General features: G+C 36.8%; 1 protein-coding gene across 2 annotated transcripts in view; it reads left to right on the plus strand.

The window, feature by feature from the left end:
• Positions 1 to 20,992, plus strand: part of LOC111423558 (peroxidasin homolog) — an 84,082-nt gene that overhangs the window by 1,187 nt on the left and 61,903 nt on the right. The window contains exon 1 of one of the 2 annotated variants that reach the window (XM_071200068.1): positions 19,935 to 19,999. The exons of the other annotated variant lie outside the window; for it this stretch is intronic. The gene's annotated coding sequence lies outside the window, so the exon portion shown is untranslated. Of the gene's footprint in view, positions 1 to 19,934; positions 20,000 to 20,992 lie in introns of those variants that run through there. 2 annotated transcript variants of the gene reach the window in all.

A 20,992-nucleotide genomic window follows, 5' to 3' on the forward strand; every position in this document is an offset into this window, starting at 1 on the left:
TTTTATTATTCATTGTTCATTTTTTACATCAGGTGTTCTAAGAACAGTTTATGTTAACAATAAGTTTTATTTCCTTCGAGTTTTTGCAGTTACAAATAAAACAAAATCATTTGACAGAGATTCTATGCATTTTGTGCAATCAATCAAAATTATGAAGCTAATCTACCTGGGGATCACTGGGACCATACAAGAAATTAGTTCATCCACGACGACCGTCCATTAGAACTTTACAGGGTTCTGGCCAATACAAAAATTTGAAAATTCAGATTTAAATATTATTAATTGCGTTCTCTTCGACTAAAATATTTTCAGATTTCTAGCACTTCTTTATTTTTTTAAATGGAACACCCTATATATTAAACTAAGATTAGAACTAAAACTAGAAACTTTCGGGTTTTGCCGTGCGTCTTTTAATAAAAGGTTTGACGTTTCGGATGCCATGTTGCAACCTTCTTCAGAAACTGGTTCGAAGTGACGAGATCAAAAAATCGGTAACTATATATAAGTCGGAAAAACTAATTAATAATCAGTTAACGCTAATTACAAACTAATTAATAACTAATTGCGTCGCGTCCGGTGTGAGGCGGGAAGAGGTCTTCGTGTTCACCACCATCTTCCATGTTCTGCTAAGCTCCCAGCCATCCTCTCTGTTGACGTTATTTTTATGTCGGTGAATCTCTATGGCTTCTCTTGTCAGTCTTTGGTAGTATCTGTTGTCCCTAGCCAGCACCTTTGTTTGTTCGAAGTTTATTCGGTGCCCCTCTGCATGGCAATGTTCCGCAACCGCCGACTGCTGGATCTTCTTCAGCCTTACATCCTTCTCATGCTCCTTGATGCGGCACTCGACATTGCGCCCAGTTTGGCCAACATAAACCTTCCCACAACTACACGATATTCGATAGACTCCCGCTCCTTTTAATGGAGTTAGTTTGTCCTTGGCTATCGGGAGTGTGTTCCGAATTTTGCTGACCATGCCGTACCGCACTACGATGTCGTTCTTCTTGAGGTGCCTAGCAATTCGTTCCGTTACACCTGAAACATAGGGAAGACAGATAAATCCAAGTGGTTTTTGTACTTACCGTGTCCTCTTTCTGTTTTCGCTGCTTGATGGCCTGGTTGATGTCCCTCGAAGTATATCAATTCTTCTGCAGCACGCCTCGTAGAAAGTGTTGCTCCTCCTTCAAGTTCTCTCCTTCACATAGCCTCGCTGAAATAATGTACGGATCACGGACCTCTTCTGCTAGGGATGATGATGTGAACATGCCTGTAAATACCTGTTGGTATGGGTCTTCTTTCGGTATACACCAAGTTCTATATCTCCATTTGTCGTCCTGGTGACCAACACACCTAGGAAAGGTAGTTTTTTGGCAGTTTCTGTTTCCATGGTGAACTTAATCATAGGATGTTGAGAGTTCAAGTGATCCAAGAACTCTTGGTGCCGTTTTTGACCATGTTGCCATACACAAACGTGTCATCCACATATCGGAGCCATAGTTTTGGTTTCCACTGGCTCTTCTTCAAAGCGTCCTCTTCGAATAATTCCATGTAGAAATTAGCTATAACTGGCGATAGTGGAGATCCCATGGCTGCCCCTTCGGACTGCTCGTAAAATTCTCCTTTCCAGCTGAAATACGTCGACGATACCAGATCTGGCACGTATCCTGGTAAACCCTCCGGAATGAGTTTTCGGCGAAGACCCTCTACAGCATCCTTAACTGGTACCCTAGTAAAAAGGGATTCCACATCGAAACTTACCAACATATCCCCAGCATCCAGCTTTACACCTTTTACCGATTCCACAAAATGTGTAGAATCCCTGACATACGATTCCGTGTTACCTGTAAAGGGGGACAGAATCTTTGCAAGATGTTTAGCCAGCTGGTATGTTGGGGAGTTGATGGCGCTGACGATAGGGCGGAGGGGGACGTCTGGTTTGTGAACGTGGTTTGCGCCTGCACAAACAAACTTTTCTGCTGTTCTGCTGGAATTCCTGTGGATTTTATCAGTTCCTTCATTTTTCTAACGATTTTGTCTGTGGGGTCCTTCTTTAATTCATTAGTTTAATTCACATCGGTCGTGAAAGCCTTCGTACTTATACCCTATATATTTTTACATATTTGGATTTGTCTGTTTTCAGGGTTTATAAATAAGTTTACTTTTTGCAATTTGATTCGGCCGTTCTCGAGTTATTCGAATTTTTCTAGAAAAATCTGCTCCAGCAGACATTTGTTAAAAAAATCAGAGAACACTCGATTTTTGGGATATCAATTTAGGATGCAGAACATGCATAAGCAACATGATGGAGTGTGTTTTGGTGCCGAGTACGGCTGTCTAGATCGTTTGGTTACTTTACTACGGCACGTTAACTTTTCGAAATTTGGAAATACCATAACTTCATTTTTTTAAATCGCAGCCCCCATATTTTATTACTTAGTCGTCTTCGGTGTCTCATTTTACATCTTTTATATCCCATATGTCCTATACCTAACATTTATAGTTTGGGAGATAATTAGGGTTTTTTGAAAAATGCACACATATATCGATATTTAACCTAGTGTGCCATGAATACCTGGTGTGACCTAGGGTATAACCATATGAACTGGCCTTTTGAAAATTTGCAGACTTCTGTGTTTGATGCCAGCTTTTTACTAAAATATTTTCAGGTTCATTTTCAGGGTGCTTGAGGTGACAATTTTCATATTTCAAATGGAACACCCTGTATTTCATTACATTTTTGAAATTTTTGTTCAATTTTAGGCCCCTGTATGTTGCAGCCGACACGTACGCGCAATTATTTGGTTGCACTCTCCATAAATTATTATCAAATTCAAATAATCCTCATTACTAAATTCCAAACGTGGCATTTCTTGAGAACAGATCACTACAAAAAGTAACCTAGTCATCACACCAACAGAAATAAATCATAGCTTTAGCAAATGTCAAACTGTCTCTGATAATACATAATCACAAAGGCGGTCAAAGTAGATGACTTATAAATAAAAAAAAGTAACGTTGTAGTTGACATTTTTGATTGAAAAATGTTATAAAACTCAGGGTGTTCCATTTAAAATATGAAAATTGCGACCTCTTCCGGTGTAACCACAAGTACCCGGAACCTGAAAATACTTTAATATCGATATTTGTGTGCATTTTTCAATAAACCCTAATTATTTCCCAAACTATAAATGTTAGGTATAGGACATATCGGATATAAAAGATGTAAAATGAGACATCGAAGACGACTAAGTAATAAAATATGGGGGGTGCCATTTAAAGAAATGAAGTTATAGTACTTCCAAGTTTCGAAAAGGTAATGTGCCATAGTAAAGTGACCAAACGTTCTAGACAGCCATACTCGGCACCAAAACATACTCCATCATGTTGCTTAAGCATGTTCTCAATCCTAAATTGATACCCAAAAAATCGAGTGTTCTCCGATTTTTTGAACAAATGTCTGCTGGAGCAGATTTTTCTAGAAAAATTCGAATAACTCGAGAACGACCGAATGAAATTGCAAAAAGTAAAGTCATTCATAAATCTTGAAAACAATTCCAAATATGTAAAAATATACAGGGTGTTCCATTTAAAAAAATAAAGTAGGTGGCGACTTCCGGTATAACCGGAAGTATTAGATATTTGAAAATATTTTAGTCGAAGTCGATAATACTTAAATCTGAATTTTCAAATTTGTATTTTGGCCACAACCCTGTAAAGTTCTAATGGTCGTCGTGGATGACCCTGTATAAATGGTGGCATACACATTAAAAGTATGCAACTCCAAAAACGTACACCCTCTGTAGGTGTAATTCCAAACCTAGGGCTTAATCACAGCGTGTCAGAATGAATTACGTTTACATCTTATACGATTATCTCCAATCAAGCACTTACACAGATATCATCTTGCTGTACGAGTGTTTATCCGCATTAACAAAAGTTCTGTATTATGAGAAATCAAATTACTTAAACAAATATGTTTAAATTTCTTTACTGTAGATGATATTCGAGCTAACAGGCTGAATTATTGACCGAATATGATACTGGTTGTGACAAAGTTATGAAATTATCGTAAACGATAAAAATGGCGGAGGAGCCGGTAAATATTTCGATAAATACTTTTTAGGTTTTAATAAGAAAGTTGAAAGAGCACGAAAGGGGTAAGGTTTAGGTAAAGGTACCGTTCGTCTCCATTAACGTTCGCAGCTAATTCCCGTAGGCGGCCAGGTTAGAATTAATTCGGGATAGAGACCGGCCCCAGCAGCTACTTCCAATTAACACCGAGGTCGAAAAGGAAGGTATTTCACCGTAATTGGACAGAGTTATTGGCCGATGTAGCGGTCGCACGACTTGCGGTTTAATTTGAAACACACTCTCGCTCTCTTATAACGGCCGATCCACCCCCTTCGACTACATTATTAATCCGAACGCGAATTGTGTATACCTTTCGCGGTGAATTTCGAATGGTTTCCTTAGTTCTTTGTAGGTTGGGCGCTGCGAGATCGAAGAAAAGCCGCGGAGTTATTTGAAATTCAAAGCACGCGCGCTCAGATCCGAGCTTTTTTATCGTTAAAAAATAAAAGTGGGCAGAGGGCGAAGTAATCACGCGAGGTTGGGGTTAAGTCCCTTATCGCAGTAAGCGTCGCGACGCTGCTTGCATACCGAGCGATGTCCTTTGCATCGGGATCTATTAAGTTAAGAGCGCTTCCTGAACAAGATTGAATGGGAAAATTACATAAAATTTTTACTAAAAATAACCCGATTACTAATTCAAATACATTATCGAATCAAAGCTAGTATTTGCTTAATTGGAATCGAGCGCTTAATAGATCTTGGTTTGGGCGTCGGCGGGCATCCGTTGACAGTAATGAAGAATTATTAAGCGTCAGCCGGCGTCGAGATACCAAACTACATCGCATCGACACTATCCGACAGAATGGCGCAGTAGACAACGTAGCCATTAACATAAATTGTTATCGATTAGGGAACATTGTAGATGGAACGCTGAGAGAACATTTCAGATTGTTATGACGTAACGGTTATTTCCTGCAGCGAGGAAATATCGCGGAAAATCTCGAAAAATAGGAGATCGATCGAGAACCCTGCTGGATTGTCCATCAACTAAACTGCACACCTCGTCGATGTCGATTTCGAGCGTTTCTCCAGCACAACCGCCCCCTTTCGCTGTGTTTGCGCCGATTTACCCGCAGGTACAATATCTTTGATCTTTCAGGCGCGAGTGTATTACCACCATGCTGTGTGGCGTTTTCCTGTGAAAACCCCTGGCGTCTACCCAACCGAGTTTTACATCACGCGAACACAACTTGACGATGTAAGGACCCGTGTATATATACCTATATATATTTACGTTTTCCCCAAAACCGTTTTTAACCCGACCTCAATTAAAGTATTTTTCAACTACTTAAATTTTGACTTTAACTCAAAGTGTTTTCTCTAAGGATCGTTTAATTTTCTATCGTAAAATGTCAGATTAAAGCTTCGGACGTCAATACCTCGCGAAAGAGTTGACTTTTAAAGTTCTACACTCGGGGGCGTAAATTCGCTGCAAGTAGTCAGCGCGCTATCGGGTGAGGTAAATGTGCGTCTGGCAAATTCGCCTAAAAGGTTTATAGTTTAATGCGACCCTTAAGGCCTTCAGTATTGACCGAACCCCCGCCTTAAATCGCGAGCTTTACCACCTCGACCCACGATAGCGCCATATCGGTCGGGAATTTACGAACGTAGACGCGAAAAGCATCCGGTGATATATCGTTTTGAAAGAAAAGAATCAAAAAGAAAGAAACAAAAACTAGAAATGGGGGACCAAAATCAAATAGGGGGTCCTAAGCATACACTTTGCATGCATCTGCATGACGATGACGTTTCGAATATGAGCCAAGTTGTAATTTTCGTTTCGAAATTATTGTGCGAGGGGGAAACGTCTGCATACAGCACGTTGCATAAATACATACATGAATACCATATAAGGTAAAGTTTAAATTAAAATTGAATACGGTTAGTTTTGAGCGTATTTAGTAAATGTTGTAGCGCGTCGAGTTTAATAAACTTGTTTTGCTTTTTGGGGTTATTTTTAATAGCGACGCGAACTTTCGGGACACCTGTACCTTTTTAAATATTCATTTACCGTAGAGCGACCTATAACGATATGCATCGCGGGAGAAAGCTCCTAATTACCATCCCAAATGCGATAGTTGTGTATACAACAAATTGAAATCGGAAATTACCGCATTTAGTACAGTATTTAGCTGATACATTAATATGCAAACGAGGTTCCGTGCATTGGTAACGTGTACCGCACGTTTCGTGTAAACGCCTTGTGCCGAAATATTACTTGGTACGTTCAAGGAAACTTCAATTAAATCTATATTTAGTATGCTACGGAATAATTTAAGACCACATATCAATTAATTCTTAAAAATACAGTTATAACGCTTTAATATATCTTACTTAATATAATTATTACCTTAATTTATACAGGGTGTTTTATAATATATGCGCAGGACTTGAGGATGTGATAGCTTGTTCAAAAATTTATAACAAAAGCTACCTCCTGTCAAAATAACAATTAGTTTGTACCTGCAAAAAGTAAACTTGTATTACAAAATTAAAAATGAATTACACAAACGCTGAAATGTGCGAAATGCACTACCTTTACGGAATGGCGTGCGGTAATTCGGCAGAAGTAAGGCGGTTGTATCAAGAAAGACATCTTGATCGACCAGTACCACACCATAACTTGTTTCTACGCATTCACCAACGACTATGGGAAAATGGAAGTTTTAAAAGGAATACTGCTGATAATGGGCGGCCTATGGACGTTGCAAATCCCCAAATAGAAGAGGCTGTCCTCAACGAAATTGATGAAAATCCCACCACAAGTACCAGAAAAATTGCTCACAACTTAAACCTATCTCACTCGACGGTTTGGAGAATTTTGAAAAAGCATCTTTTGTATCCCTACCATATCCAAAGGGTACAAGCCTTATTACCAAGAGATTTTCCGCCAAAATTGGCCTTGTGTACACATTTGCACTCGAAAATAGTGCATTTTAGAGTATAAGTTGATAGAAACTCTTTTTCAAATTTTTGGAGAAGCTATCACATCCTGAAGACCTGCGCATATGTTATGAAACACCCTGTATAATAATCTTATCAGCACTGACAAGGATTTAAATAGCTCACTTATTCAGGAAGTTATCAAAAGCAGCGATGTCACAACACTACGAGTTTTGCAGAATTTTGCACCATGTTATAGCATTTAAAATTTGAATAAAATTGTTCGCTCTACATTAATCGCGTTTTATCCTTAACTCTATAAAAGTTTGAAGACGTACGTAGTGTTAGTTCTACTTTTAGTTCAACAAGGATATACAACAATCTAGCGCTGAATAACAATTAAAACTAGAAGTAACACTAGACTTAAAACTAGAAACATTCGGGTTTAGCCCCACGTCTCTCAAGACGGCTAAACCCGAATGACTATAGTTCTAGGTCTTGTTTTAGTTCTAGTTTTAGTTCAACAAGTATATACAACAATCTAACGCTTAATAACAACTAAAACTAGAGCAAACACTAGCTATAGAACACTATTCCAATCTGGGTCTGCTGACCAATAAGTAAGTTTGCGTGTTGACAGAAGACATATTTTTGCCAGTTGTAAAACACTAAAACTGAGGCTCTACCATTGAGGTCTTATATACAGTGCTAGCGTAAAGTAACCCCCCCCTTCTTAACCTCCGAACAGATTGAGATATCAATACGAACAAAAAAACGTCAGTTTTTATATTTTATCAGCACAAATATTTTCTTACGGAAAATTTTGCTATCACTTTTAGTTTTTCCGGAAAATGGATCAACTTCGTTTTTTTTAATGGAACACCTAGTATATTATGGTATCTTCAGAAAGATGAAAACGATACGAATCCAACGGTACCTCACAATCAAATATCGATTTATTAGTTTTTCGAATAAAAATTAAACAAAATGCGGAATTTCGCCGGAAAAACCAACGTATCTTCGTCGACTACCTGTCGAAATGCAATCGACCAGGTAAATGGTGGACGGTAGGTTAATGGTCGGTATACGCTCGAGCTAAGACGGATTTAAAATTGCTAGTTCAATTACTTATCTTTTTTAGAAATAAAATAAACGTTGGGTGGAAGTACCTATATTAAATTTATGAATTAATCATATTTAATCAAAAAGTATTTATAAAGAAAAAATCAAAGTAAATATAAGAAATGATAAGATAAAAAAAAATTTATCAAAGATTTTGCTAGTATACATAACGGTTGAAAAATTGGCTTAGTGTTGTTATTGAATATGTTATTTATTAAGAACAAACTATTAAATAAATTGTTCGATATGATTACCCTGAACTTCTTGGCAGTGGTACCATCTTTGCAGTGTTTCCTCTCTCACACGGCTTAACATGTGATGATCAATATTTTGGCAGACGTCAATAATTTTTTGTTTTAAATCCTCAATACTGTCTAGCGGACTTTCATATACCTTGGATTTTAAATAACCCCATAAAAAGAAATCTAAAGGTGTCAGATCTGCTGATCTTGTTGACCATTCAATCGGCCCACGTCGACCGATCCACCGTCCATTAAAATTTGTATCAAAATAATTTCGTACCATTGCCGCATAATGTGGAGATGCTCCGTCTTGATGAAACACTAATTCCATTTCAAAATCGTCAGGATTCTGTTGCACAATTTGCAAAAGTCGTGGATTAATATCTTCTTCTTATAATCTTAAATACAATGTTCCGGTCAACTTTTCGGTTAGGAATATTGGTCCCACGATGTGATTTCCTAATATGCCTGCCCAAACATTTATTTTCTTGGGAAATGGAGTGTAACTTCGCGATATTCATGTAGATTAACATCACTCCAGTAACGTACATTTTGCCGATGCAATTTTCCATCCAAAAAGAAAGTACATTCATCACTGAAACAAATATGTTTCAAGTATGATGGATTTCGTTCAACCATATTTGTCATTAGCTTACAAAATTCTGTTCTTCTATCAGGGTCATCTTCTGTTAATTCATGAAGCATTTTAATTTTATATGGATGATATTTATTCTTCTTTAAATATTTCCGTGCCGTTGTTGGACTCACATCACACGTTGATGCGATAGCAGCAGACGACATCATGTTCGCATTAACTACTTCTGTTAATATCTGCACTTGTGTGTCTTCAGAAATCGAACGACGACCAGTTCTTTTGCGGTCCTCGACGCTTCCAGTTTCCAAAAACTTATTTACAAGTTCTCTTAAATATTTTCGACTAATTGGATGATCAGGAAATCGTTCATTAAATTGTCGCTCTGTTTCATGTAGATTTGTGTCAGCACGAGCGAATATTAAAATTGCTTCGATTTTATGCTCTAAACTCCTTCTAGCCTTTTTGATCTCGCCTTTCTTTGGTTATACTTGGTCGGGTAGAATTCAAAGATAGAAATGAAGAAAATATTTGCATGCCGACTTAAATACAAAATTTCAAGGTACCTACAAACTTTAAAATTGTTGTTATGACAATTTTTTCTTACAAGTTTTAAGAAGAACTTTCTTTTCATTCTTTTCTTACATTGATTCTTTCATAAAAAGATTTCTAAAAAAATTGCCGACTTTAACCCTGCTTAACCCGAGCGTAGACCGACATTTAACTGACCGTCCACCATTTACCTGGTCCATTGTATCTCGACAGGTAGTCAACGAAGATACGTTGGTTTTTCCGGCGAAATTCCGCATTTTGTTTAATTTTTATGCAAAAAACTAATAAATCGTTATTTGATTGTGGGGTATTGTTGGATTCGTATTGTTTTATTCTTTCGGAAGGTACCATAATATACTGGGTGTTCCATTTAGAAAAACAAAGTTGTTCCACTTTCCGGAAAAACTAAAAGTGACAGCAAAATTTTCCATAAGAAAATATTTGTGCTGATAAAGTATAGAAATTGACGTGTTTTTGTTCATATTGATATCTCAATCCGTTCAGAAGTTAAAAGGGGGGGGGGGGTTACTTTACGCTAGCACTGTATAATCTAGAGAGCGTATGTGATGGTGGTGCTGATAATCAGAAAGTCAGACATGTTGGATGTACCGACCTGAACTTAGCTATAGTTTCAAGTCTCTATTGTACCTACAATTATAACCTCACAATTCTCATAAACATATTGTTATTTTTATTAAAATTTGATTTTTGCTGAAAGTTTTCGAATTCTTTTCGTTTCACATATGTTTTTTATAATTTGATAGGTTGGACGATTATTTACAACCGTCCATAAAATGTTTCTGGTTACTTGACTTGGAATTAACAATTGAAGACCTCGGTATAAGAAGGGGACAACTTCTCTTGATAAATGGAGCTACTCCCTTCTTGCACCGAGGTCTTCAATTGAAGTTCAAGTAAAGTTTATTATTAAGGACTGTTCAGTTTTTTTAAATAAACTAACAATTATTTATAAGCAAAGGTTAACGTGATCAATCGGAATTGCTTTAAATATTTTCTTCTTAGTTTATGTTAAGTATAAGGGGTATGGCTAAAAATTATTAAGTTATTATTTTCTGTCTTTCCAGTTTATAATAATGTAAATTCTTGCGTAAGTATATATAAGAATTTCGAATTTCCCGCTGAGTTGGTACATCTAACATGGCGACCTTTCTGGCTTCATTTTAGGCGTGGTGGGGGTAACAGCATACGCACTCTAGATGATATACAGGGTGTCCCGTTAAGCGTACGGAGCGGCTGTATCTCAACAACGGTAAGGCCTAGAGGTTTGGGAAAAAAATCTTTATAAGCAAAGTGGGCAAGAGAAATAGCTGGAAATTATTTTGAAGTTCGTAATTCGACCGCTAGGGGGCGTAACTGCCATTGAGAAACATAAAATTCCCGCTATCTCAGAAAGTTAGACGATGAGCTATAACTTTGACAACATCATTTAGTAGCTTGGATAATACCGCATCGCTTTTGTTTTGCAATATTTTTCATATCTGTCATAATAAGGGAGGGGGAGGCCAATGCGTTTTCAAATGTTTACATTTTAATATCTCCTGGACCATTCAACCGATTTGAATATTTTCGGTCTTGTTTGAAAGAGCATTTCATGCTCTTTTAAAAGATATTTTCAGTAAGACCGCTTGGTTTAAAACAAATAAGCTAGAGGGCGTTATCTGCAGCGGTTACATATTTTTGTGATTTTTGAAAAAAAGTTAAATGGAACGGTACTATTTACTTCACAGACCGTTAATCACCATAAAATTTGCTAAATATTAGTGAAAACCGCATCTCGATATCTCCATCCATTCTCGAATTATAAAAGAAAATGTTAAAAATTCGTATATCTTAATCGGATCAAGTTACCTTAAGAAACAAATAAGAGATAACAAAAATTTTATTATCTAGAACCTTCCTTCACACTTTATCCAAGCTTAGAACTGCTTCAAAACTACTTTTGAGGCGTGTTAAAAAGCCAACGGATCAATGAAACATCAACAATGATAATAAAACAAAATAAACCGAAACACTTAGAATAACTTAAATTTTTGGCAAAAATAGCTCACTAATGTTCGAATTTTCTTACATAAACCTCGATGCATTTATTTAATTTAGTTTCGACGAAAAAAAAAGCGCTGCTAAGTCTCTTCCCTGGACACTTTTTATTGGTATTTAGTGTTTTGTCATATTTTCCCTGGTTATTGGTTTTTCTTGAAAAGTCAGGTCGTTTAGTCTACCCAATAGATAAAGGGGTGAAAGCAATGTGGGTTTTGCTCGAACCAAGAATGCATATTATGCAAGTTTACATCAGCTTGTGGACAGATGCTCCATGCATCCATAGCATTTGTGATAAAAGGTTTGGATTTGCCCAAATCATATTTAAAAGTCAATGGTAATAGTTCAGTCTGTTATCATAATCGGTATCTGTTAAGGCCTGATGTAAAACAACGTGGTGGAGATATTATTCTCTTAAGAACTCTTGTGGACAATTGTTTTCGGAGTTCCCAGATTATGTGGGATCACATTGCGCACCAATATGATTTACGAATTCATAGAGATGTCTGAATGGGCTACACGTTGCCAGTTTTCCGTAATCGCTAAGTCAATCTTAAAAACACTTCTAGAGAAAAATGTCTTTCTTTGTCGTAATTGCATTGCACATTTTTGCCATGCAGTTGGATCGTATTCGAAACATTGAAAATAAATCATCATACGCTCTATCATACGCTTCTGCGTTAGTAAATGACATGTTTACAGTTACCATGGTAATGTGATTTGTTTTTCTCGATGAGTTAACTGGATCCGATTGATGGCACTCGAGTTTTTAACATTTTGACTGAGATAGCGGCAACATTATGTTTCTCAATGGCAGTTACGCCCTCTAGCGGTCGAATTACGAACTTCAAAATAATTTCCAGCTATTTCTCTTGGTCACTTTGCTTATAAGGATTTTTTTCCCAAACCTCTTGGCCTTACCGTTCTAGAGATACAGCCGCTTCGTACGCTTAACGCAACACCCTGTATAAGACTTCAATGGGCTCTACAATCGAGCAAAATCAAGTTAAAATTGAAGCTGCTGGAGGCCGAGGCGCTACAATATATACAGTTGCGGATAAAACGCGATTAATGTACCGCATCAGCCGCAAGCGACTTCGGTTGAGTTCCATCAGATAAAGAAAACTTGCTTTCTTCTACAATTTTATTTAAATTTTAAATGCGGAATAAATGAATATGATTTTCGTCTGCAGTAGAAAAATTTTAATATATTTGTTTAAATAATTTGATTTCTCATAACACAGAACTTTTTTTAATAATTAATGTGAATAAACACTCGTAGAGCGGGATGATGTCTGTGTAAGTGTTTGATTGGAGATAATCGTATACGATATATACGTCAGACAAGATTTACGTTGTAACGTATCTTATTAATTATTAAGAAAGGGAGTAATTCTGACATGGGTTTCGAATTACGTCTACAAAGAGTACGTTTTTGGGGTTGCAAACTTTTAATTGTTCAGTGTTAAAGTGTCAAGTTACCAATGTATTTATGTTACCATTTATAGATAATTTTTTTTATTAATAAAAATCATTTTGTAGTTTATAATAAACAAGAATTGGAAACAATTCTGTGCATATTGTACAATCGGGTTGAAATTAATATTATGGTAATGCATGTGCACTAATCAGCATAATGTTAATAGCAATTATTATAGTAATAGTAATGGGTGGGTTGTATGTAAAAGTTTGTTCGGCAATTAAACCAATTAAACGTTTGAATTTGTATCGAACGGTCGTAATTTAAATGTCCAGGTGGAATACAACAAATTTATGATTGCGACAAACGACTTTTAAATGATATTTCTGCAGGGTTTGAATTGAATTGAATTGAATCTATTTTCTATTGGTTAGCAAATTTGTCGACGACAAAGAACTTTACTACAGTGTATTTAATTAAAAGTTCGTCTCAACTCCTTTATTGTCCCGTACCGGAACACTTCTAATCGCAAAACTTGCCGCACTCCTTTTATTAAAACTTGCTCCCGTTGTTTCCGTCCAGATATGGACGTCTAAAGGACACCCTCAAGGGGAGCACTCAGGGTATTTACCCGCCTTTTTCTTTGTCCCCATTACCCCCAATTTTACCCCCGAGGTCTGAAACGTTTCTCTCTCACATCGGTACCAAGAATCATTTACTTTTATCCCCCTTCCCTTGAAGCCCGACGGCAACTCTGAATCTCCCGTGCCAAGTTCCTTTTTCTCTTCTTATGAACGGCAACGTTTAACCTTCAACTACAACCGAGTTGAGTTGAGCTTCGGTAGTATTTCCCTAGATTACTCTCCCGTCGCGTTGCGTCTACAACGCGACGTTATACCTCTAGGTAAAGAGGTGCAGGAAGCCGGGACAATTCAACAGGCACACCGACGGAACACAATGGCTCGGAAGGATGGCGTAAACAAAAGCCGAGACGCGCACGTGAGACGCAATTGTAATTTCAACGTGATAGGAGCTCCGCGACGCCGCCACCCGCACAACTCTTCTTGTTCTACTCCCTTAGGATCGTAAATTACACCAAGGATAATTGTGGAACGTCAGGATTTCGTAAAATTTTTAAATTTTAATTCGCTATTAATTATTTTTCGGAATTATTAATTGATTCGTTCCCGTTAGAAATAAATGGAACATTTAAAATGGAAACGTCCGAATATGACATGACAGAGTATAACAAGCGCCGAACTAATAGGTTTCGCAGTGCGAATGGGGACGATTCGCTACGCGTTTAGTAAAAACGTGAAATTTCGAGTCAAATATTAATTTGATTTCTCTGGTGCGCAATTACGAGGGGTTTGATTGAATTTGATTGCTGTCGCCGTTTTGACTTGTACCGAGTTGAGAGCGATTTTCGATGTGGGAAAATTGTTCGGAGGCGCGCCTGGATCAATAAATATTTAGCGGTGGTCACCTGCGCCCGAACGTGCGGTCCGCCGCAGGCCGCACACCCGTTTCCGGAATAAAAGCTCACGCGAGCTCTAAAAGCGCGAGCTTCCGATTTACGCGTACTTAAACAAACGCTGTTTATACAATAGAGTGCCGTAGGTTCCCGATTAACCGATTTAGCGCTATTAAATAACTAAAATGGAATAGAGAAAACGTTGATAATTAGAAAATATAATTGGAGACGCGTCGCGACGAAGAAAGTCTTCGAAGAAATTAAAAGGGTACCGAAGCGAGAGCAAGCACAATTAGCAGTAGTAGAACTTTGTTCCGCTTGGCTCGTTTACAAATTATATCAGAAACGCGTTCAGACATTAGCCTCTTTTTCCGGGATGTTCTAATTACTGCAGGGTGTAAATTTCGCGCTCTGACTATTTTCGCAAGCGTAAAAGTTTTGAACACGCTCGCATTTATGTTTAAATTGTATTCTTAAACATTGCATTGTTTTTTTTTCGGTGTTTTTTAATGGGGTCCGCCTTAATTAACCCATTAATTAAGGGCGAATTAACGCAGAAAAACCGACTCGAAGGGGGAAGAAAGGCTAGTCGATAACTCATTCGCGACGAGCCTTTGGGCGGTTCCATTGTGGGATGGAAAAACAAAAGAACAATGGGGGGGTCTTGTCGGGCGGCGGACCGCCGGATTACGAACTATTGGCTGCCTGTTGAATCGATCCCGAAATCCGGGCCACTTTACGGGCTTCCGCGACTAGACGACACAATTAATAATCTGAACCGAAGATATTCCGATATTCTAGATATTATTTTGTGATAACATTCCACTTAACTATAATATTAATTCTATTTATTCTTTATATACCGGGAATTTCATATAATTCACAATATATAAATGCAGTAACCATAAATGTTACGAATGTTTCTAGTTCTAGATGTTAGTTCTAGTGTTAGTTCTAGTGTTAGTTCTAGTGTTAGTTCTAGTTTTACACTAGCACGGTTACTATGTAGAACTAACACTATACCAAGAACTAGACCCATTTGGGTTTAGCCGTACGTCTCTAAAGACGGCTAAATCCGAAAGTTTCTAGTTCTATGTCAAGTGTTAGTTCTAGTTTTACACTTACACTGTTACTAGAACTAATATTAGACTTAGAACTAGAAACATTTGGGTTTAGCCGTACGTCTCTTAAGACGGCTAAACCCGAATGATTCTAGTTCTTGGTCTAGCGCTGCATAACAATTAAAACTAGAACTAATACTGGACGGCTAAACCCGAATGATTCTAATTCTCGGTCTAGTATTAGTTCTAGTTGTACACTAGCACTGTTACTATGTAGAACTAACACTATACCTAGAACTAGAATCATTTGGGTTTAGCCATACGTCTTTAAAGACGGCTAAACCCGAATGATTCTAGTTCTAGGTATAGTGTTAGTTCTAGTTTAACACTAACACTGTTACTATGCAAAACTAACACTATACCTAGAACTAGAATCATTTGGGTTTAGCCGCACGCCTCTAAAGACTGCTAAACCCGAATGATTCTAGTTTTCGGTCTAGTGTTAGTTCTAGTTTAACACTAACACTGTTACTATGCAAAACTAACACTATACCTAGAACTAGAATCATTTGGGTTTAGCCGCACGTCTCTAAAGACTGCTAAACCCGAATGACTCTAGTTTTCGGTCTAGTGTTAGTTCTGGTTTAACACTAACACTGTTACTATGCAAAACTAACACTATACCTAGAACTAGAATCATTTGGGTTTAGCCGCACGTCTCTAAAGACTGCTAAATCCGAATGATTCTAGTTTTCGGTCTAGTGTTAGTTCTAGTTTAACACTAACACTGTTACTATGCAAAACTAACACTATACCTGGAACTAGAATCATTTGGGTTTAGCCGCACATCTCTAAAGACGGCTAAACCCGAATGATTCTAGTTCTAGGTATAGTGTTTGTTCTAGTTTAACACTAACACTGTTACTATGCAAAACTAACACTATACCTGGAACTAGAATCATTTGAGTTTAGCCATACGTCTTTAAAGACGGCAAAACCCGAATGATTCTAGTTCTAGGTATAGTGTTAGTTCTAGTTTAACACTAACACTGTTACTATGCAAAACTAACACTATACCTAGAACTAGAATCATTTGGGTTTAGCCGCACGTCTCTAAAGACGGCTAAACCCGAATGATTCTAGTTCTAGGTATAGTGTTAGTTCTAGTTTAACACTAACACTGTTACTATGCAAAACTAACACTATACCTAGAACTAGAATCATTTGGGTTTAGCCACAGGTCTCTAAAGACTGCTAAACCCGAATGATTCTAGTTTTCGGTCTAGTGTTAGTTCTAGTTTAACACTAACACTGTTACTATGCAAAACTAACACTATACCTAGAACTAGAATCATTTGGGTTTAGCCACAGGTCTCTAAAGACTGCTAAACCCGAATGATTCTAGTTTTCGGTCTAGTGTTAGTTCTAGTTTAACACTAACACTGTTACTATGCAAAACTAACACTATACCTAGAACTAGAATCATTTGAGTTTAGCCGCACGTCTCTAAAGACGGCTAAACCCGAATGATTCTAGTTCTAGGTACAGTGTTAGTTCTAATTTTACACTTGTACTATCACTACACTGAGTGAAATTATTCTTGACTTTCAAGAAACATATATTCTTGAATGTATTTCTTAGAAACAAGTATAAAATACTCTTAAAACAAAAATATTTTTTTGTTTTAAAAATAGAAATATTATCGAATGAAGTATATCATATTCTTAGCATCGAAGAATATGAATTTTTTGTATCAAAAAATTCATTCTTGCGTCAATAATTTATAATACTCAAATGAAGTATTATACAAGATTGTTGTTACACGAATAAGGTTTTCTAAAAAGAAAGATACTTAAGAAATCTATTCTCGATACGAAAATAGGATTGTTGACGCATCACTAAGATACTCCTTTTCAAGATTATTGATTTACTTTCGCTAAGAATTCGTTTTCTTGAGAATCAAGAATATTTGTATACTTGCTTTGAGAATATGTGGTGTTTCTTCACTCAACAAAATGATCTTCTTGTGGATATACAAGAATATGATAAGCTTAAGCCAAGAGTAATAATCTTCATTCAAGAATATATTTCTCTCAGTGTAGAACTAACATTAGAACTAGAAACACATGCGTTTAGCTGTACGTCTCTTAAAACGACTAAACCCGAATGATTCTAGTTCTTGGTCGAGCGCAGCATAACAATTAAAACTAGAACTAACTAGACCTAGACCTAGAACTAGAAACATTCAGCTAGAAACTACACCAGCACTGTTACTATGTAAAACTAATACTATACCTAGAACTAGAATCATTTGGGTTTAACCGCACCTCTTTAAAAACGGCTAAACCCGAGTGATTCTAGTTCTAAGTATAGTGTTAGTTCTAGTTTTACACTTGCACTGTTACTAGAATTAACATTAGACCTAGAACTAGGAATATTTGGGTTTAACCGTACGTCTCTTAAACCGGCTTAATAACTTTTAGGCAGAGCAGAGTACCTACTCCTTTCATAAACCCGAACTGTACGATTTTAAAGTATAGCTTTACCATGTAACTCATGAAGCTGATGGTTTTAAATGAATTGAGCCCTTCATTGGAGACATTCCTAGTACAGGGTAGATCATTGAGGTCTTATATATAATCTATAGTGCGTATGCTGTTGTCCCCACTACGCCTAAAATGAAGCCAGAAAGGTCGCCATGTTTGATGTACCAACTTAGCGGGAAATTCGAAATTCTTATATATACTTATGCAAGAATTTACATTATTATAAACTGGAAAGACAGAAAATAATAACCAAAACAAAACACATTAATTTTTTATTGATAAATAATTATTAATTATATAATATTTTAAAAGAACTTAATTATTTTTAACAATAACCCTTATAATTAACATAAACGTTAACCTTTTGCTTATAAATAATTGTTAGTTTATTTTAAAAGAGCTGAACATTTCTTAATAATAAACTTTACTTGAATTTCAATTGTTAATTTCAAATCAAGTAACCAGAAACATTTTATGGACTGTTGGAAATAATCTTCCAACCTAACAAATTATAAAAATATATGTGAAACAAAAAGAATTCGAACACCTTCAACAAAAATAAAATTTTATTAAAAATACCAATATGTTTATGAGAATTGTGAGGTTATAATTGTAGGATTTGTAGGTATAATAGAGACTTGAAACTATAGCTAAGTTCAGGTCGGTACATCCAACATGTCTGACTTTCTGATTACCCCCACCACCACCACCAGACACGCACTCTAGATTATATATAAGACCTTAATGGTGTAGATGTTATTAAATATGACAGTCAAGAATTTAATGAAGTCAAAGAATTTTTCCTTCTCTTAAAATGTGATTCACGACTTCAACTTCATCTGTTATCTGACACCTTATCGTTAAAATCTTTTTCGTCACTGCATTTAATTCGACTTCATTATTTATTTCGTCGGAATAAAACACGTACCTTTAAAGTTTCTCTACGTCTTTGATATTGGGTTTTTCTTAATCGAAGAAAATTTTTATGCTATTATTCTACTCTTTATATAAACTATAAACTCGTATATATCAGTACAAATAACGTGTTGATAAGGAATTAATGGTGCCCATAAATGACCTATAAAAGTTTACTTATATGTATATTTTATCTTTTTCGTAGATATCGCTCAGATTACGACGCATTCAAAACCAATCGGGTGAGGTGCGAGGTCACGTTAAAAGTGGTCGAGAAGAGGTCGTGAGAACCTGATGGAACGTGTACGCCATGAACGTTTATTAGTCTCCCTATTCTGAAACACGGTATTGGTTTACGATTTCGGCAGCAATTTCCATCGTTAATGCGACGGCTTAGCTTCAGTTTATTGCTACGCGAAACGTATTGGTTTTTTTTAGGCTGAATAGACAAGAAAATGTTTCATTATTTCAATTTCGAGATCTTCCCAGTTGTTTTAATACTTTGTAGCGAGTTTGGAGTAAAGTAATTTCAATGAAATTAAAGTTTAAGCCCGGACACGAAACGGTAATTTCAACGGAATTCGGGAGGAACGTAATCCTTCGAAATTTAATAACGCATATTAGGGAAATGCATTAAATCCGTGCGATAATCCAATAGCTACCCCTCAGTTAATCCTCGAGGCTCGCGCGATTGCCGAAAGTGTAGAGTGGTCCGGGTGCCGTCCGACAATTGGATAACAAACTTAAAGTCGACGACGGCAACGCGTCGGCGGAAGGGACGTGGGGGGCGCGATGGCGTCGCATCCGGATAAATATAATCCCATTAGGGGCTCTCGGGGTGAAAGACCGAAATGCGCTCGCACAGTTAAGCCGTCAAAACTGGTAACGTTCACTCGCGCGTCGCCGACTGTCCGCTTAGTTTCGGTTTAGTTTCAGGCGAAGGACCCGTCGTTTCGTGCCGGAAGTAAGCTGAACTGGTAGCGAGAGGAATGACGACATCACCGGGGTAATAAAGAACTTTCAAGTCACACTATTTCCCACAGTCATTGTCACAATTTCATTTTCCTTTGTATAATTTTCCAGAGTATATTTGATTCAACAAATTATCTTTAGATTGAAATAAAAATTAATTTACTTTGTTTTAGTAGAAAGAGTAAGTAATTAGTAATTTTTATTAAACTAAGATTAGAACTAAAACTAGAAACTTTCGGGTTTTGCCGTGCGTCTTTTAATAAAAGGTTTGGCGTTTCGGATGCTATGTTGCAACCTTCTTCAGAAACTGGTTCGAAGTGACGAGATCAAAATCGGTAACTATATACAGGGTGTCCCACCTAAGTTGCCTCGGTCCATAGCCGAATTATGATTGAGTTTTTCAAAAAATGTTTCAAATAAAAGTTGAATCGAATCATATTGTACATATTTTAAAATTAGTTTCAGTAATGGCGGACTTCCGCTTCTACCGGAAATGGATATCAACTTTGTTATTTTAAATGGAACATCCTATATATTATTGCATTTTTGGATTCCTCGTGAAATTTTAATGGTACTTTGTTGAGGATAGCTTAGGTCTAACTGGTATCGTTTTTGAATTATATGACGATTTTCGAAAAAAATGACATTTGCAGCGTCTTATAAATTTGGCAATATTGCCGAAACTGTGAAAGCTAGAAAGATTTGGTTTTCTGTTTTGTATTAACAATAAAAGAGCACACGTTTGCTAATAGAAAATTGTGCATTTATATTACGGAGTTCTTAAGTAGGGATCTGTAATTTTGGAACTATTTAATCATGGATAACTTATTTTTTTTAAATGGAACAATATACAAATTTTTGCATAACTGGATGTAAAATTTAATTTCCTTTCAGTTTTATACAGGTATCATGGTGTCTATCTTCAACGGTTTTGGAGATTTTTCAGTTTTTAACGATAGATACTTATTTCGCAGCGCCGGCCACCTTCCCCTCGCATTTTACCAGGCTTAGGACTGGCAGAAATATT

Source organism: Onthophagus taurus, chromosome 11 (assembly GCF_036711975.1).
Source record: "Onthophagus taurus isolate NC chromosome 11, IU_Otau_3.0, whole genome shotgun sequence".
In the NCBI taxonomy this organism is placed as follows: Eukaryota; Metazoa; Arthropoda; class Insecta; order Coleoptera; family Scarabaeidae; genus Onthophagus; species Onthophagus taurus.